Genomic DNA, 18,353 nt, shown 5'->3' with positions numbered 1-18,353 from the left:
CAGTAAACAGAGCTTTTCCGTTTCAGTTTTAGTGAACATGTATATTTCTCACTGAGAGATACACTGTAGAGCAGCTTCTCCCAATTTAATGTTTCTTCAAGATATGTAGAACTATAATCCTGATCATCTACATGCTAAGCAAAGCTGATGGCAGTTAGAATCTAATAAATGTGGAAAACAGCAATTTGTGGGAAATACAGGCTTTCGTGTATTCTTTTCAGATAAGGGACAGACATTAAACAGCCTTTTGCGTGTTAGCATATGGTAACCATAGATTTTTGTACGTAAATTCAAAATAGGTGGCATCACCATAATTTCCCTTGGATTAAAATACCATTTTTATCTGCATGTATGGTAACTAGTCTTACAGTAGTTTCCTCTACCTCATTTTGAAAGTCATCCATGTGTTTAGAGCATTTTTAAAACTCATTTTACAGGCTAACACAGGGGTGTCAAACTGGCGGCCCGTGGGCCAGATGCGTCAGGCACAGGCCACGCCGACTCCTGCTCCGCAAAGGCAAAAAACATCACAATACATCACGATACATCACATGACGCAATCGAGTTTGACACCCATGGGCTAACACAACAAACATCACTTTCGTGTCAATGTTATCGTCTGCTTTAACAAAATGCTGCCAATCCTAATATGGTAAAAGTAGGCCAATTAAATCAAAGGAAAGCAGATGTTTCTTATATAGAAGATACTTCCTTTTATTTATATATTCCAGATACTAAATTATTCAGGCTAGGTAAATAAATGAATAAAGTTACAAGCTTTACAAGCTTTCTCTAACTCTAGTGTGTAAATAAGTTGTAATGTTTCTAATTCAGGGAATGATAACATTGGAATGTGTGATGACCAAAACATGATATGTTGTATATTAGAGAGATAAGTTTCATAATCCGATCCACAATTGAAATAATGTTGCTTGACATTGAATGAGTACAGTGCTTCGGCAAGAAAGAGAACATTCCCATCCTTGTGCTTATAGGGGGGAAAATAGGAACTTGCAACTTTTCTGTCTTTCCCCTAGCAGAAGGCATTCTCATGTAATTCCATTTATTATATTCATTTAGTTTCTTTAAAAAAATAACCTTAAAAAAAAGACCTTAAAAGTTCTATTGTTGAACATTCACAATAGAAATTGAACAAGTTTGGAAATGGTTACATATTATATGAAACTATATAAATATAAAGTGTATACCAATACCGTTATTTTGAAGCATAAAGGAAAAACTATAGGTCTTTGATGTAGTTAAGGCATCAGGCTAGAAACTGGAGACTGAGTTCTTTTACTACTTTTGCACAAAGCCAGCTCAGTCCTAAAAAGCAAGCAATGGCAAATCTCTTCTGAAAAATCTTGCCCAGAAAACTGCAGGGACTAATCTCGACAGTCACCAGGAGTCAATACTGACGCAAAGGAACAAAAGAAAAAAGAAAAAGTGAAAATAAAAGAGAATTTAAATGTAGGTATGTTATTTCACATAAAAATGACAGTTTTGTCTTATTTTCTATAATTTAATACAATTTTGATACAATTTAACTAACTTTAAAACTTAAAAACTGCTCTTAACAGGAATTTAGTTAATAGTCTCTGTACAAAAGTGGAAATCAAGTTTTATACCTAAGAAAAATTGTATGCATTTATAACATCCCCAAACAAGCCTTAGGAAATTGCTTTTAAAGAACCATTATTCTTTCAAGTTGACTTCACTTGTACATTTGTTATTGTTTTTGCTTCTGTTGTTATTTTACTGATTAGCAGGAAAAGTTACCTATATTTAACTGTATTAACAATCTTCTGGAAAAGTCTGGAAATCTTGTAAGTGAAGCTGCTCCAAAACAATTGCTCAAATTATTCAAATTCTTCTTCTTTACTCTTTTGTTGAAGAAAAAATACTACTGCAAATGCTGACAAACAACACAGATAGCAACTAATTCTATAATGTAAATTTCCATTCCAAAAGTAATAATAATAGAACAAATCATATATTAATATTCCAAATCCTGATTGGCCTCTACATTAACAGAGCAATTGCAACTATTTGTTATTAATAATTTCCTGAAAAGTCTAGTAAATCCCATACCAAAAATGTGTGCTATATTAGTTTTATTTTATTAACTAATTTCACTTTCTTCAAAGCAACCTTCCACTAGGGCAGGGGTAGGCAACCTTGGCTCTTTTATGACTCGTGGACTTCAACTCCCAGAATTCCTGAGCCAGCTGTGCTGGCTCAGGAATTCTGGGAGTTGAAGTCCACGAGTCATAAAAGAGCCAAGGTTGCCTACCCCTGCACTAGGGTATAAGAATCATACATTTCAGTTTGTTTCCAGTTTAGCATCTTCATAGAGAGCTGCTTCTGAGATGAATGAAAAGAAAATGCAAATCAGTACTTTAAGGTACAAATATATAGCTTTTTAACACACATACACACACTTTTTTTTTCTTCTGTTCAATCATATCCAGTTCTTAGGGTCTGCCTGAAGAAGTTTCCACAGTTTTCTTGGCAAGTTTTTCAGAACTGGTTCTCCATTGCTTCCTTTCTACGGCTAAGGGAAAGTGACTGGCCCAAGGTCATCCAGCTGGATTTTTTGCCTAAGGCAGAACTAGAACTCACGGTCTCCCTGTTTCTAGCAACTTAAATTTTTGTTATAATGATAATTATAAATATATATTATAATTATTAAAATAATTATAAACCAATTCCCAAAATGAACAATTTTGGATCAAGAATTATAGAATTAGTGTCAGAACAGTAAGGAAAGAAAATGTGGGCTAAAATACAAGACCAGTAGATAGCAAAATTAAAGTGAAATTATTAAAAGAAGCCACTCAATAATAGACATTGTCCTGAATGTTTCAAAATATATCAGGAAGCATGGGACTTCAGTTATTCAAATTTGAATACTGTTTTTAAAATATAAGCTTGTATATACCATCTTTTTTCCAACATATTTTATAGAAATATCTATCAATCTGTCAATCTATGTATCTCCAAATCATTTGGCTGCATTTTCAATAGTTTTAACATTCATAGGCAAAATAATTAAGTATAAGCAATATATTTTAAGGAAAGTATATAACTTCACTTCAGAACCAAGCTTATATTAGATATTATTCCAAAACATCTATGAATGGGGGCTACTGTATTTGGATTGCAAAAATCCCGGCAACCAATAGACAACAGCAGAAATAAATAGAAAACCCCAATTCTCTTCTCTCTATAGATGTAAATCTGATTTGAACATCCCAGGTTTGGTAGCCCTTGTCTTCTTTAGTGCTACAAATTCTACTTTCTAATTTACTGGACAGTGCAGTATTGTTGATATCTTCAAGTGTCGGCAAGAAAACTGCTAGTCCAGTTGCTTGGCTTGATTGCAGCAGCAGCAGTGATCTTGCCGTAAGCTCGCTTGCCGCTTGTTCAAATTGGCAACTTCACCCCAAGCTGATAGGAGCAGCAGACATTTTTGCTGACTGGAGTCAGGCTATCTTTTCCAGTTTGCTGGAATAGACACAGACACTGATTGGGTCATGCTGAAAACATTCCAGTCCCATGAAGCAAGTCGGTTTGTATTTTAGGTTTGGCAGGACTAATGAATTAAACATCTTGGCCTCCAGACAATTGGCTACTTTAATACGGTTCCTGAAAAAAGGGGGGGGGGTGCTCAGGAAGCATGACAATGCTGTAATCTTTCATTGCTGGGAAGGGAAGGGACTGTGGAATTGGGACGGAAGACAGAAAAGGGTGGTCCTGATGGTGTAAAAAGCCTGTGGGAAGTGCAGGTAGCAGCATGTTGTCCTGACAGCTGTTTCAACTTCTCAGACCTTGTCAGTTCACTGCTATGTAGCAGGTGCAGCCTTTTCTTTTCCTGAATCTTTACTCCATAAAGGCAACAACAAGTCAAGGCAGAGGCTGGCCCTGGATTTATACAAGTGCAGACACCACTAAGTGAGGTAAGGCAACAGGTGTGAAAACTGGACTAACTGATTGAGTTGTAACCACACTCGGGTTCGGGAGCTGAAGTTTCTTAGATATAAGCAAAGTGCATGCAGATTCACAGATAAGCCAACTAAAGAGCTGTTTCCTAGATGACTATTTTAGACAAAGAATACAATAATCAAAGCTGTCTGTCTTACACAAAAGAAAAGATCAAGGTGTATGCTTGAAGCAGTTTTATTTAGTTCAGTTTAGATGATACATGCACATTATATCTTTGTTCTGATATTTTTATAGCTTCCTTTTGCTTTATTTTTCTAAGAGGAAAACCTCTTGGATATATGCTAAAATGAGAGAAAAATACATCTGTATTGAACGGATCTCTCTGGAAAGCTTAAAAATGGATATTTGAAAATTATTTTATGGGTTTGTTAAAAAAAAGAACTTGGTACACTTTATTTCAAGTTTCTGGCTAAAATATTTGTACTTTTTTAACCAGTTAATAGCATAATCTTTTCTAAAAATTAATGTCATTAAAAATAGAATTCATGTGTTTTTAATATGTAGTAGTTCGTGCTTTTTTTACTTTTTGGCAAGTCACATAATTAATGGAATAAATTAGACCCTACATTTGTAGCATCACTGAAGCTTTCATCTGTGATATGAAGTCAAAAACTAGACTTTGTACTCAGTGAATAGGAAAGCAAAACATAATTGTATTTTTTCTAATCTAAAAATGATATATGAGGTTTTCTTTTCACAGTTTGAAGTCTAGTACTGTATTTCAGACAAACCATTAATCCAAATTTTGTTTATATAATTTTATCTAAAGTATGACAGAATTCATATATTTATTTGAATTTTATTTTATTTGAAAGGCTAGCAGATATAAAATTTTGCCAAACTATTTTCAGAATCAAGCGGATCTAAAACTGTACTATTTAGCATCTTTATCTGATTTAGGTATTAATATTCCAGTACCCAACATACATGGGCAGCAAAAGTTCAGAAACCAGCTAGTGGCACAAAGAGATATAGAACACTAACTTTTGCTTTCCATGTAGCATCAGCCTGGATTTTTTGTAACTGAAGTATAGTAGCCTTATCAGTATTTGAAGAAAAAAAAAGGGGTGGGGCATCAGCAAGCTACTTTAAAAGCATTTTACCACTTCTTGTTTGCTAGGCACAAAAAAGTTTAGCTTGAGACAGTACAATAATATGTATTCTGTTATATTATGGAGTATAATAAACTATGAGATAATTTCTATAGTGGAAAAATGTCAAATGTATTAGTTCTCCAGTACCTACAAATTACATTAGTATATTATCCTCAATTGAATGACAAAGATTCCTGGATTAAGAATATAATTAATTATTTCTTTTCACAATCAGAATTCAAGATATATTGGAAATTATATATACATTGGCCAACAAGTAAAAAGAGTGTCATGCTGAATTTAAATTCAGTTTACATCTCACCAATAAACCAGTTTTAATTCTGTTTTGTACTTTTACTTGTATAGTTAAAACCTGCTCCATGAAGAGTTGTCTGTTACTATAACAATAGCTATCTTATCTGAGCTGAAAAGGAATACAGAAAACTCTAATTATGGACTGTTATTTTTAGCTATTGAGACTTTTTTAGACTTATTCTTTAAAACTGTAGAGAATGCTACACACAATTATATTCTGACACCCATGAAATTGCAATGGCCTGGTCAGCACAGATTTTGCAGAAAAAAAGCTTGCACTTATGGATATAAAAGCATACTTGATATTTAATGATAGGAGCAATATAGAGAGTAATATATCTAAGGCATTTTTTTACACAACAATTATAGCAGTACCAATTGTCTGTATGACACAGTTTCCAAGACAAGTTTAAACTAAAATTAAGTTGTTGCATTTTTAAATTGTATCTCAAAAACTCTCCCTCCCTCCCCCACCCCAAAATATTTTGGGATTTATTTAAAGATCTGGTCTTTTCCATATCCTTCTCCTTTCCTGGAAAACAGTACGTCTTGACATCAAGATAAAAGTGTAATTTTTCAACCCCATTCTTTTCAGATCCAGGAAACCTCACCACTTTGGAAGTGCTTCTTGTCTTATGTGGTTGGAGTGTTCCTGGAGCTGCCTGATCTGGCAACTGTGATATTTGCTCTAGTCATTTGCCATTACAATTATAACAAGGTGCCCCCTGGGGATGTCTTAAAAGAGATTGGGAAATTACAGCAGATTCAAAATGCAGCAGCAAGACTCTTCTCAGGTATGTCTTGGTGAGAGCATATTATACCTATCTGCCTAAGCTGCATTGGCTCCCAACTGATTTCAAGAACAAATTCAGTGTGCTTGTTATTATTATAGTATAAACAGGGCTTTTTTTCTCATAGAACGGCCAGAATGGAGTTCTGGCACCTTTTTTGGATGGAACCTTGTAGGGTAGGCAAGGCAGGTTGTATGACATGTGTGAGTTCCCACACCTTTTTTTTTTTTTTTTAAAGAAAAAAAGCACTGAGTATAAACCCTTAAACAGCTTGGAGTCTGCCTAGCCTGTAGAACAGTTCCCCCCCCCCCCATAATGGTGGTCTGAGATCTATGGTCTTCAGAGCAAAGTGCTGCCTCAGAAGGCTGTAAGATTTGGAGACCATCATTACACGATCAGTCTCCCTTTAGGTTTACTTTGTGGGAAGCACTGCAGAATATAGTTCTGTTAAATAAATAAGTAGATATTACAGACCAGTCTGAATTTCAAAGCATCAGATAAGGTGTAAAGGCTGCAGTATAAACTCACTCAGTTGCATATACATGTACATCTGACAGATGGAAAGAGATAGAATGTACATGCAACTGAGTGAGTTTATTTTGGACCGAATTTTGTTTAGGAATTAAAACTGGAAGAGTGTACTGCCATCACTTTACAAGATCATTACCACTTTCAAAGTAAAATTACAATACGACGAGTGGATAAATGATCTAGTATTAGAGATTTCCCTACCTCCATTGTTTCCAGTTGTACTTTGTTTTGTGTTTTGTGCAGACAATCTGTTGAATCAAGAGCGGGCAGCAAAAAATGCTCTCTAGGCTTTCTCTTCATCACCTGCGACCAAGCTAAATAACTTTCTTTTAAAAACAGAAGTCCAGGGAAATGGATTGTGGAGAAGGAATAGTTGGGCACCTGCCCATCTGTTTGAAGGATATGCCTGTGGAGGGAGAACAAGGAGATACTTAGACTGGACTTTTTTTTAGAGCTTTCAAGAACTATGGTTATCTCTAACAATCAACATATGGTTTACTGCTAGAGCATTTTCATTTCATGACAGTGTAGCCAGGAATGAATATCAATTGAAGATACCTGTGCAGGAAAAGCTTTAGGCTACTTCCAGATAGTCAGTTTCTTGTGATGCCAATCAAAAAGTCATTTAGCACATGTGTTCTCTCTCTCTCTCTCTCTCTCTCTCTCTCTCTCTCACACACACACACACACACACACACACGCACACACACACACACACACACACACAAAAACCAGAATTTCCATTGTACGTTGCTGTGGTTGTAAGTCAAGTCTGACCCAATTTTATGACAATTTTTCAAAGGTCATTAAGCAAATCATATGGTCATTAAGTGAATCCAGCTTCTGCAATGGGCGCTTTTTTTTTGCTGGAAATCAGCAAAAATGTTGCATATTGTGACCACATGAGTACAGGATGCTGCAATCGGTCATAAATGCAAGCTAGTTGCCAAGCGCTCCAACTGCAATCACATGAACGTGGCATGGTGTGACGGTCATAAATGAAAGCACAAGTTGTAAATCCTTTCTTTGAAGGTTGTTGTAACACTGAACCGTTGTTAAACAGTCATAAGTCAAGGACTATCTGTAAGCTTCCCTAAAATGTCATGACACTGTCCAGCAGTAGTTAAAATAAAAGGTGTGGCTCTAGTTAGGAGTTGGGAAGAAGTTATTTTTACTATAAGTCACTGCTGGAATATGAATTATAATTAACCTTATTGACATTGTATAAAAAGTGGTGTTAGTCTATGGTAGCGCAAAATCAGATGGATTTGGTAGCTTTTTTTGGAATAATTTTTATTAAAAAGGATGTGTTTTCGTGAACTATAATTCACTTCATCAGAATGATTCTGTGGCTTCCTACATCTTGTATTAAAGTAACCATGATGAACTTCAATGAAAGTGCATAATTTACATAGGAATTAAAGGCTGTGATTACAGCTTACCCACAGATCAGCCTAACCTAGTAACCTAATTTTTGGAATGGTGTTCCAGAAAAGCTATGCTAGCTGTCTGCATAGTATAGAGTAGGTTTGAAATGTCATAAGCTTTTTGTTTAGCAAGCTCCTATCATTTAGAACTGATACAAGTTAGTTGTTCTCATGCAATCTGTTAGCCTGTTTATCTATTATAGTTGCATCTATTTACATGCATACCCATAATACTATTCCCTTTTGGGAACGTTATGCAAACTACAGAAATGTATTAAGAAATAGAAAGTCACTTTCTCAAAGGACATAAGAAAAAGTTACATCAATACCATCCACACTGCCCATTTCCATTTTGCCCTTGATTCTACCACATTCTATCATGAAAGTCAGTATAACAGCTGCTGGGTTGCATTCATTGACTCAGATTACACTTTGTGCTAAACTAAACTATGGTGGTTTGTTTTAATCCTTGCTTCCATTGTAGAGTTAAAGTTAAAGCAAGTCCGTTGCATCAGCACAATGATTCATACAGAAAGTCTTTTCTTAAAAAAAGGAAACACATATTCATAGACAGAAAACTAAAAATTTAAAAAGCATAATTCACAGAATTTGATGAGATCAGCATTTCCATTTAATTCAAATACTTGTATTAGAATTATATCTGTCGCAGTCACTTGATACAGCAGTCTAATTAACAGTTGCTGGAGACAACTGCTTTATTCTGCCTAATGATAGGCTAATCTAGAAAACAAAAGTCTGATCCATTTGTCTTTAATTTTGTAAAAAAAAATAAATAAATACCAAGGGTCATTGTGGGAGGAAGGGACAGACTTGTCTAAACCAATAAAAATTGCTGATGATCATCACACCCAACACAATTCTATAACTTGCTCTGCATTTCTGTAGAGCATGTCAAATATTTAAATAGACCCTCTTATCAAAGCAAGCCTGTTTTGCATTTTAAAATCTCTCTACTTTGCATTTGAATATGACCAAGTATTATGGGACCATAATTTCTTTAGGGAAAATGAAGAGAGCATCTGAAATTGTTGAAAAATCTGGATGGAAATCTTTAGTTGAACATCATTTAAAACATGTTATAGGAGCATCAATGAATTTGCATGACCTATAAAAATTTGCTATTTTATTCTCTAGGTGAAACATACAACTAGACGCATAGGTTCGAGTGCCCACATGATCACCACAGCAAGGGTACCTGCTGATAAAAGGATACGAATTGCCTTCAGTCTAAATGATTCCCCAGGTAATAGTCAGTCTATGGAAATATTCTTTCACTTGCCTTTGTTTCTTCCAATTATACTGTCTTTACTCTTCAAGGGAGTACTTGATTTTTCTTAGGTGGCTGAAATTATTTGCTTTGTTTTTCTTTCTAAAACATGGGGACAGTATTCGGGATGTTTAAGATGTTTCCTGTAGTATTATTTAAAACATATTCAACTCTAAATTTTCTGAAATGTTTAAATGTGTACTTTTTAACCACTATTTTTTTAAAAAGACAGGATCAATCTCAGTACTTAAAATATATCATTTTCATTCAAGCCCAAAAATCCCTTTACTGGAATGTCCAATACCTGCTTTATGTGCAACTTCGACTAATTTTCATATTCATTACCTCATAGAAAGAATTGTTGAGGATAAATCCTGTAAGGAAGGCCAAGCTGATAAACACCCCAGGATTATCTGGAGAGTCCCATGCTTGAAAGTGGAATTTGCAAGTAGCCTAAATCCAACTTTCAGACAGAACTCCTTTCTAGACATTGACTTATTTAAAAAAGACAGTTGAAGTAAAAATAAACTGTGTGAATTGTACCAATGAAAAAGCTTGTAGAAGGTATTTTAGGAAGACGTTATGAATAATAAAAGCAAACCATTCAGAATCCTATGTATGATTAGAAGTAAGTTAGGAGTACCTAATTTGAACTGCTACTATTTGAACTACCCCTACAGGGCAATAAAAATAGTCACAGAACTCTTAACTCTTTGTTGCCCCCTGGTAATTTAGTTTAAGCGGTCCAGATGCCCTAAATAGTTGGTAAGATTTGACTCTCTAATAAGAGAGTTTAAGATTTAAGCATTAATGTAAATGGTTGGCAGTAAATTTGGTAGTGTTTTCTGCCATCAACCTTCCTGCCTTTAACCATTCCATGAAGTAGCAACTCAGCACTGAAAAAATTGCCTGTTGTAGAAAGATGGTCACATGTTGGACCTCTTTTTTGACAAAAAGAGCAACATGTGCCAGGGAATTGCCATCCACTCATCTATTTCATTTCCCTTGGATTCAGTTGGCACCATGATTAAACTCCACAGGGGTAATATCTGTTCTGACTTGTGGAACTAGGGCTCTCTTCTAACGGAACATTATATATATTTTTATCATTTTCAGGAAGATAGTTGTTAACACATCACTATACTTTAAATCAGTTATGATTCCTGCTCAGATATGATTACTATTGATTCATAAACAAAAAAGTAAAAACTTTTTGTATTAGTTCTTCTGTTATATCTAATGTATCTTAAATCATAACAATATTCCATGCTTAATCAAGGAGACCCCAGATTTATGTAATTATCTTCCGTCAAGGAAAAAAAAATCCTCCCAGGCATGTGCTCACTTAAAACATTTATCAATGTATGTGTTAAAGAAAGGTGAAATTGAACAGGGACGCAATAGCTCAGCGGTTAAATACACTGAGCTTGTCAACTGGAAAGCTGACAGCCCAGGTTCATGAATGTGGCATGATGGGGTGGGCTCCCATTACTTGCCCCATCTCCTTCCTATATAGCAGTTTGAAAGCATGCAAATTAGAGTAGATAAATAGGTACCTCTTTGGTGGGAAGGAAACAGCGTTCTGTGTGGCTGGGCACATATTCATGCTGGGCACATAACCATGGAAGTGTTTTTGGACAACACTGGCTCCCTTGGCTAAAAAACAGAGATGAGCACCATCCCCTAGACTCAGACACGACTGGATAGGAGAAACCATTACCTTTATCTTTTGAATAGGATTTCAAATATTCATTTGTCATTCAGCAAGGATAACATATTTTTCTTATATTCTCTCATACACAAAAGTGTCTATATATTAATGCAAATATATATTGATTTATCATATTCCTACTCTTACCAATTATTTTAGCTAGGACTAGATCTCCAATAGGAAAAAAATAAAAGTTATATTATGCAGCAGTTGCTGACAGATGCAGCAAGATATTGGAGAGGACGCTTCTGTGCCAAGAAGCTTGCTTTGCATGCTAGCTTCTTGGTCCCAGCCATCACCTGTGCTGAAAACAAATTCAAATGTCATACAGATAGTCCTTGATTTACAATCTCAATTGGGACTGGAACTTCCATCACTAAATGATATGGTCATGCTCAATTTTACAACCTTTTTTGTTGCTGTCATTAAGTGAAACTGGTTTTCCCGTTGACTTTGTTTGTTGGAAGTCATCTGGGAAGGTTGCAGATGGTGATCACATGACTCTGCAGCTGTTATAAATACATGCCAATTGCCAAGCACTCAGATTTTGGCCATAGGATCATGGAATCACTGTGAAGATTGTAAGTACAAGGACCATCATAAAGTCACTTTTTTTTAGCCCCACTTTAACTTTGAACAATCATGAATGGTAAGTCAAGGACTACCTGTAGGGATATCAAGGTTAAATTCTGATAGAAATAGAGCTTTGAATAAACAAGCCATACTCAAACATAAAACTTATACAAATACATGCAGAACAGAAGCTCTGTCAGTACTTAGTCCAAACATTACTGCGTGTTTTGTTTTAATAAGCCAGTTTTGGGATTGTCTAAGAAAACAGAGCAGGTGAGATAGTGATTCAGCTTTACAAGTGCAAGTTAGGTTACAGCAGGGGTGTCAAACTTGCCTTGTCACATGACCTGTCACGATGTATCATGACTTTTTCCCCCTTCCACATGATGCATCCGGCCCATGGGCCGGCAGTTTGGCACCTCTGGGTTACAGGTATAAAACTGGAGGCCTGCCTAACCATAATCCTGGCTTTGCTCATTATTTCTCTTGTGCAGGCCAAGCCAGAACTGTCATTACTTGCTGCTATAGGCTTTCCTTGGGTAATTTAGCTATTGACTTGTGTAGGCAAAGCAGGGATAAATTATGGCAGAGACTTTGTTCACATGTGCAAGTTGCCCAAAACCCAACAACCCCCTCAAATTACAGCTTAGTAGGGATTTGTGGTCCACTGTTTGAAAATCCCTAGCTTAGCATGTTGGGTGGAGTAAGTATTGTCTCTGGGTGTCTGTCATAATGCAATTTCCTATGTGTCATTTTTCCACATTAGTGATTAATTCTATAATACTTAGATTGGAAAAACTAAAAAGCAAACCTCAAAATAAGTTTTTTTATTAAAAAAAACCCAGCTAATTGGCCTTATAGCTTTTGAAAGTATCAAAACAATGGTATACAATATTACCATCAGTGCATTAAAAATGTTTTTTTTTGTGCTATTGAGGTATCTGTCTATGAAGTTTACAAGTAAGCAGTGTATATCTGCTTAAAAGAAAAGGTTGCTACTTCATATTTGTATGAAATGGGTAAAGAAGTTTGGACTGATAGGATGGAGGACTGATTTGAGATTTGAATGGGAGGCCCTTAACATTTATAAAAGATATAAATTACAGAAGCTTTTTCTGGGTAGCACATCTTGTGGCATGTTCCTCAGATTGCCAAAACAACCCTTAGTTAGTCCTATACAATTTTGATCCTGTGTCTTTGTTGAAGCATTTGACAATTACCAGTCAAACATTATTACAGCAGCTGTCCCATTAAGGAGATTGAGTCATGCTTCTTAGTTCCTTTTGGCTTTTCTATGATTCATCTTTCTTCTTTTAGAACAATGGTCTTTCTTTAACAAAAAAACAAACTGTAGGAGGCTACTGGCATGTAAAGCAAAATATGTGCATTCAAGGATGAAAGTATGTAAAGCCTAAACACTTTTGAATATTTTTGTTGAGATACAGACAGAGATAACATTAATTTTGCATAAGCCATTAACATGCATTTTTGTTGTGGCTGTTTTTCAATGGTTGCTTCAGGGACAGGGAAGATAAAATTGAGTGTTTCCTCAACTACCATCATCTCAGTGCAAATGTTTTACATCTGCTTTATTAGCCACAAGTTTTCATCTGTGGCTAATAGGAACCAGGGGATTTGATTTTCATAAGATTATAATAGAGAGGAAAAAAGCAAATCTTTGTCTTCATTTACCATTCTTCTCTCATATTATATTTAAATGTTTGATAATATACATATTGTATATTAATTTGTTAGATTTACATTCTGCCCTTCTTGAAATAGAGCACATAGTTGTCTTTTCTTTAATTTGTCCCCAGAAGATTTGGGCTGAGAAGAGTTATTAGTGTAAAGTCAGCAAGTGAGAGGAATGGTGAACTTGAACCTGAAGCTTCTTGTCCTTGAGCCATATCTTAACCATGGCACTACAACTATTATTTGCATTTTAACTAGAGTTACCCTATTGGAACTGCAAAAAAAAAGAAGAAGAACCATTAGTTAAAAGCAAAGACAGTGTTTAATATATTATTTTTGTGCTGTTTAGTTGTTGCTATATTTTAGTCAATGGGGAAGCAGGTAGAAGGTCACAAGTGGTGACCATGTGACATCCTTGCTTAATGTTCAAGAGTGATTCATTCAGCCAGAAGTGCCAGAACTTCTGTCACTAGGCTGCATGGTCATGTGACATTGTGCTTTTTTGACCACATAACTTAGCGACAGAAATTCCAGTGCTTATTGCTGTCATTAAACAAGGACTAACTCTATACCCAATGTCAACAGAGAGTATTTAGTCCATACATCCTGAAGTCTCTCTAGTTTAACAAAATAGGAATGTGCTAAAATAATCTTGCTCGGTTAGTTCCAAAAATTTTCAGCCACTTCATTTATTCTAGGTTGTATAGACTTGAGGATTCAGTATGTGCTTTTTTTCTACAAAAACCTAGTACTTACCAAGTAGAGTTTTATGAATAGTTAAAATAAAAACATTCTAAACCCAAGAATTTATCTGAGCACTAAAAAAAATGCGATCATACATTTAAAAAAGTACTCCTGACTACCCCAAACTTTCTTAAATTCAAAAATGCGGTTCAAGAAAGAAAATATTTTTTTTATAGTTGCTGTGTTTTGCATTGCTAGAAATCAGAAATTCTTGGTAGTGTAATCCTACATCCATAAATCATTTATTTTTATATCCATTTATAATTTAGACAGTATAATTGTAATTTTTGCTATGTTAGTCTTCATAATTCATAAGTCATTATTTCATATCAAAAGTTGCAGAGATTTAAATATCATCATGCTTAAGAGTGCCAGTTGAATTTTTCCATAGTATTATTAGGAACATCTGAACATTTATTTTTGGTCAAAGTATACTGTCTTCGGACTTTAACTTGCTGCTAAGATTAATCAAACAACTTCTCCATGCTTAGTTGTAAGCCTAAAGGTGCTTTTTCGTGAGGCAATTGGACTTTCTTGTTTTTCTTTGAAGACGTTTTGCTTCTCATGCAAGAAACTTCCTAACAGTGAGGACAATTAACCAGTGGAAAACCTTGCCTTCAGAAATCGTGGGTGCTCCATCACTGGAGGTTTTTAAGAAGAGACTAGACAGTCACTTGTCTGAAATGGTATAGATTCTCCTGCTCGAGCAGGGGGCTGGACTAGAAGTCCTCCAAGGTCCCTTCGAGCTCTATTCTATTCTAAGCTGAAGAAGCTTTTTGGATGAGAAATGAAACGTCTTCAAAGAAAAACAAGAAAGTCCAGTTGCCTCATGAAAAAGCACCTTTGGGATAACTATGACGTGGATGACTGAGAATCTCCATAGACGCTTAGTTGTAAGGCACAGTTTCCATGTGAGTAATATCTTTGCAGACCAAAGCAAACAGGATGTTAATTCACAAGCAGTGGGAAAATATTCCTGGACCATGTATGGCTTCTGTGGTCTCTTCCCTACAGCCCACTCCTGATGCTCTTTCTTTACATGTCCAGCTGTTGTTACAAGTGCTTCTATCCTGCAAAACAGATGATTGAGTGAAAAATATTTATCCAAAGGAAAAAAATGTGAGGAGAACACTGCTTATGGTCTTCTGTTATGGAAGAACTCCACAGCAGCCTGCTATTCAGTTGCAAGTATAGATGGACAGGGGAGAGGGTTGTCTTCCCCTTTCTGTTTTCCTGATAATGGGACAAAGAAACTCTGTGAATATAGGAATGCGTGCATACCAACCATCAGACAATATGACTCTTGAAATCTAAATATTAGCCATATATCTTATCTCTGCAAGTCACAATTAGAACAAACTATTATTATTGTCCATGAATCCAACAAATACCTTTATTAACAATAAAAATAGCATTATCATTTCCTCTTCCAAATGGTCAATACATTTTATAGGCAAATTATTGGTTCAGAGATGCATAATTAATACAATTTGGCATAAATTCTTACATACTGAAACACATCCTACTCTCAACATTATCAGAAACCTGAGCAAAGCTTGAAGCACCTCTACTTTTTGGCAGAAGCTTGTAGGAGATGACCAGGCTGAGCCTGAGGGAGGGATCAAACGTGTAACAAGTTCCTTTGGGCCTGCAAAAAATCTAAGTCCAGCCACCCTCTCTTATCCTTTCCCACATTTCCCTTAATGGTCAGTTGGCCAGATTCTTGTAGAGGGCTTAAGCTTGCAATAAATCTTTATTTGAACTGCCTGAATCTCCTGTTTTCCAGGGCACTTGACAAAGTTGCTCTTTTTGAGATGAATTTTGAAATGAATTCTCAAATTTTGACATTTCTCAAATTTTGAGATGATTAGTTCTGATGTGCCTCCCTAAGATACTTCACTACATTACACTAGTGTAACATGTTTTTGTTCAATAAAGCACTTCTTGAGGTATTATTACACAAGAGCCACATGAGTAATAATCACCCAAATCTAAAATAAAGATGTAGACAAAACATATGGTTGCCACATGGAAACTGCTTTTCTAAGAACAGTCATAAAGGCAATTTCAGTCAGTCCATGTCAGTTAGGGAATTTAATATTTTTGAAAATCAGGACCACGACTTGTAGCTATAATTAAATAAGAAAAAAAATCTGATGGGTATCTTCCTGAGAAACAGCAGTTTTGAGCTATATTGTGCAGTAGTGAATATATGTCACCTATTTATCTGTCTGTCTGTCTGTCTGTTTGTCTATATCTATCTATCTATCTATCTATCTATCTATCTATCTATCTATCTATCTATCTATCTATCTATCTATCTATCTATCTATCTATCTATCTACAGTGCATTCAGAAAGTATTCAGACCCCCTTCACTTTTGTCAATGTTATGCTACAGCCCAATTCTACAGTTGTTGGAATTCATTTTTTTCCCTCATTAATCTACACTCAGTACCCTATAATGACAAAGTGAAAACAGAATTTTAGAAATGTCTGTAAATGTATTAAAAAGAAAAAACTGAAATATCACATTAGCAAAAGTATTCAGACCCTTCACTCAGTACTTTGTTGAAGCATCTTTGGCAGCAATTACAGCCTCGAGTCTTTTGGGGGTATGACATGACAAGCTTTGCACACCCAGATTGGAGGATTTTCTGCCTTTCTTCCTTGCAAATCCTCTCTAGCTCATCAGGTTGGATGACAACCACCAGTGGACAGCCATTTTAAGGTGCCTCCAGAAACGTTCAACAGGGTTCAAGTTAGGGCTCTGGCTGGGCCACTCTAGGACAGTCACAGAGTTGTTCCTAAGCCACTCTTGTGTTGTCTTGGCTATGTGCCTAGTATCGTTGTCATATTGGAAAGTGAACCTTTTGCCCAGTCTGAGGTCCTGAGCATGTGGAATAGGTTTTCATTGAGGATATCCTTGTACTTTGTTCCATTTAGCTTTTCCTCAACCCTGACCAGACTCCCAGTCTCTGTTGCTGAAAAACACCCTCACAGCATGATGCTGCCACCACCATGTTTCACTGTTGGGATGATATTTGGCAGATGATGAGCTGTGTCTGGTTTTCTCCAGATATAACATTTAGAATTGAGCCCAAACAATTCAATCTTGTTTTCCTGAGACCAGAGAATCTTGTTCCTCATAATCTGAGAATCAAGTGCTTTTTTGCAAACTCCAAGTGGACTTTCATGTGTTTTGCACTGAGGAGAGACTTCTGTATAGCCAGTCTCCCATAAAGCCCAGATCGGCGAAGAGCTGCAGTGATGGTTGTCCTTCTGGAACTCTGGCTCATCTCTACACAGGATCTCTGGAGCTCAATCAGAGTACCATCGGCTTCTTGGTCATCTCTCTTACCAAGGTCTTTCTCCCCCAATTGCCAAATTGTGCCAAATCTCTTTCATTTGAGAATTATGGAGGCCACTGTGCTCTTAGGAACTTTCAGTGCAGCAGAAATTTTGTTGTAGTCTTCCCCAGATCTGTGCCTTGTAATAATCCTGTCTCTGAACTCTTCAGGCAGTTCCTTTGACCTCATGGCTTTTGCTCTACTACAGTATGCATTGTCAGTTGTGAGGCCTTCTATAGAGAGGTATGTGCCTTTCCCAATCATGTCCACAGGTTGACTCCAATCAAAGTGTAGAAACATGTCAGCAACGATCAAGAGAAATTGGAGGTATCTGAGTTAAATTTAAAGTGTTGTTGCAAAGGGTCTGAATATTTATGCAAATGTGATATTTCAGTTTTTTCTTTTTAATAAATTTACAGACTTTTCTAAAATTCTGTTTTCACTTTGTCATTATGGGGGATTGAGTGTAGATTAATGAGAAAAAAATGAATTTCAACAATAATCAGGCTGCAGCATAACAAAATTGACAAAAGTGAAGGGGGTCTGGATACTTTCTGAATGCACTCTACTCTGTCTGTCTGTCTGTCTGTCATCTATCTATTATCCATCTGTCTATCTAGCTATTTTTCTATCCAGGTATCCAGGCTTGATGGAGATAGCTGGGATTGGCCTGCCCCATCTGTGCCGGCAGAGGAGGCATGCTGCAGGCCCCATTGGCCAGAGTATTCGGCTGAATACTCCGCCACCACTCAAGTCCTTTGGAACATCTTGCCAGGTCTTTAAGCTCTTTAAGCTCTTGTGGAAGAGCAGGAGGGTTGGAGCCAACCCCCCCC

At 36.2% G+C, this 18,353-nt stretch overlaps 1 long non-coding RNA gene across 1 annotated transcript in view; it reads left to right on the top strand.

The window, feature by feature from the left end:
• The first annotated feature begins 3,709 nt into the window (after positions 1 to 3,709).
• The window catches only part of LOC107299453, a 17,724-nt gene continuing 3,080 nt past the window's right edge, over positions 3,710 to 18,353 (top strand). The window contains exons 1-2 of the long non-coding RNA XR_001549182.1: positions 3,710 to 3,959; positions 9,319 to 9,427. This is a non-coding gene — a long non-coding RNA (uncharacterized LOC107299453). The remainder of the gene's footprint in view (positions 3,960 to 9,318; positions 9,428 to 18,353) is intronic.

Source organism: Protobothrops mucrosquamatus, unplaced genomic scaffold, assembly GCF_001527695.2.
Source record: "Protobothrops mucrosquamatus isolate PMUCROS unplaced genomic scaffold, P.Mucros_1.0 scaffold4947, whole genome shotgun sequence".
NCBI classification, from domain to species: Eukaryota; Metazoa; Chordata; class Lepidosauria; order Squamata; family Viperidae; genus Protobothrops; species Protobothrops mucrosquamatus.
Note: the sequence above shows the minus strand (reverse complement) of the source record. Positions and strands in the feature narration are given on the sequence as shown.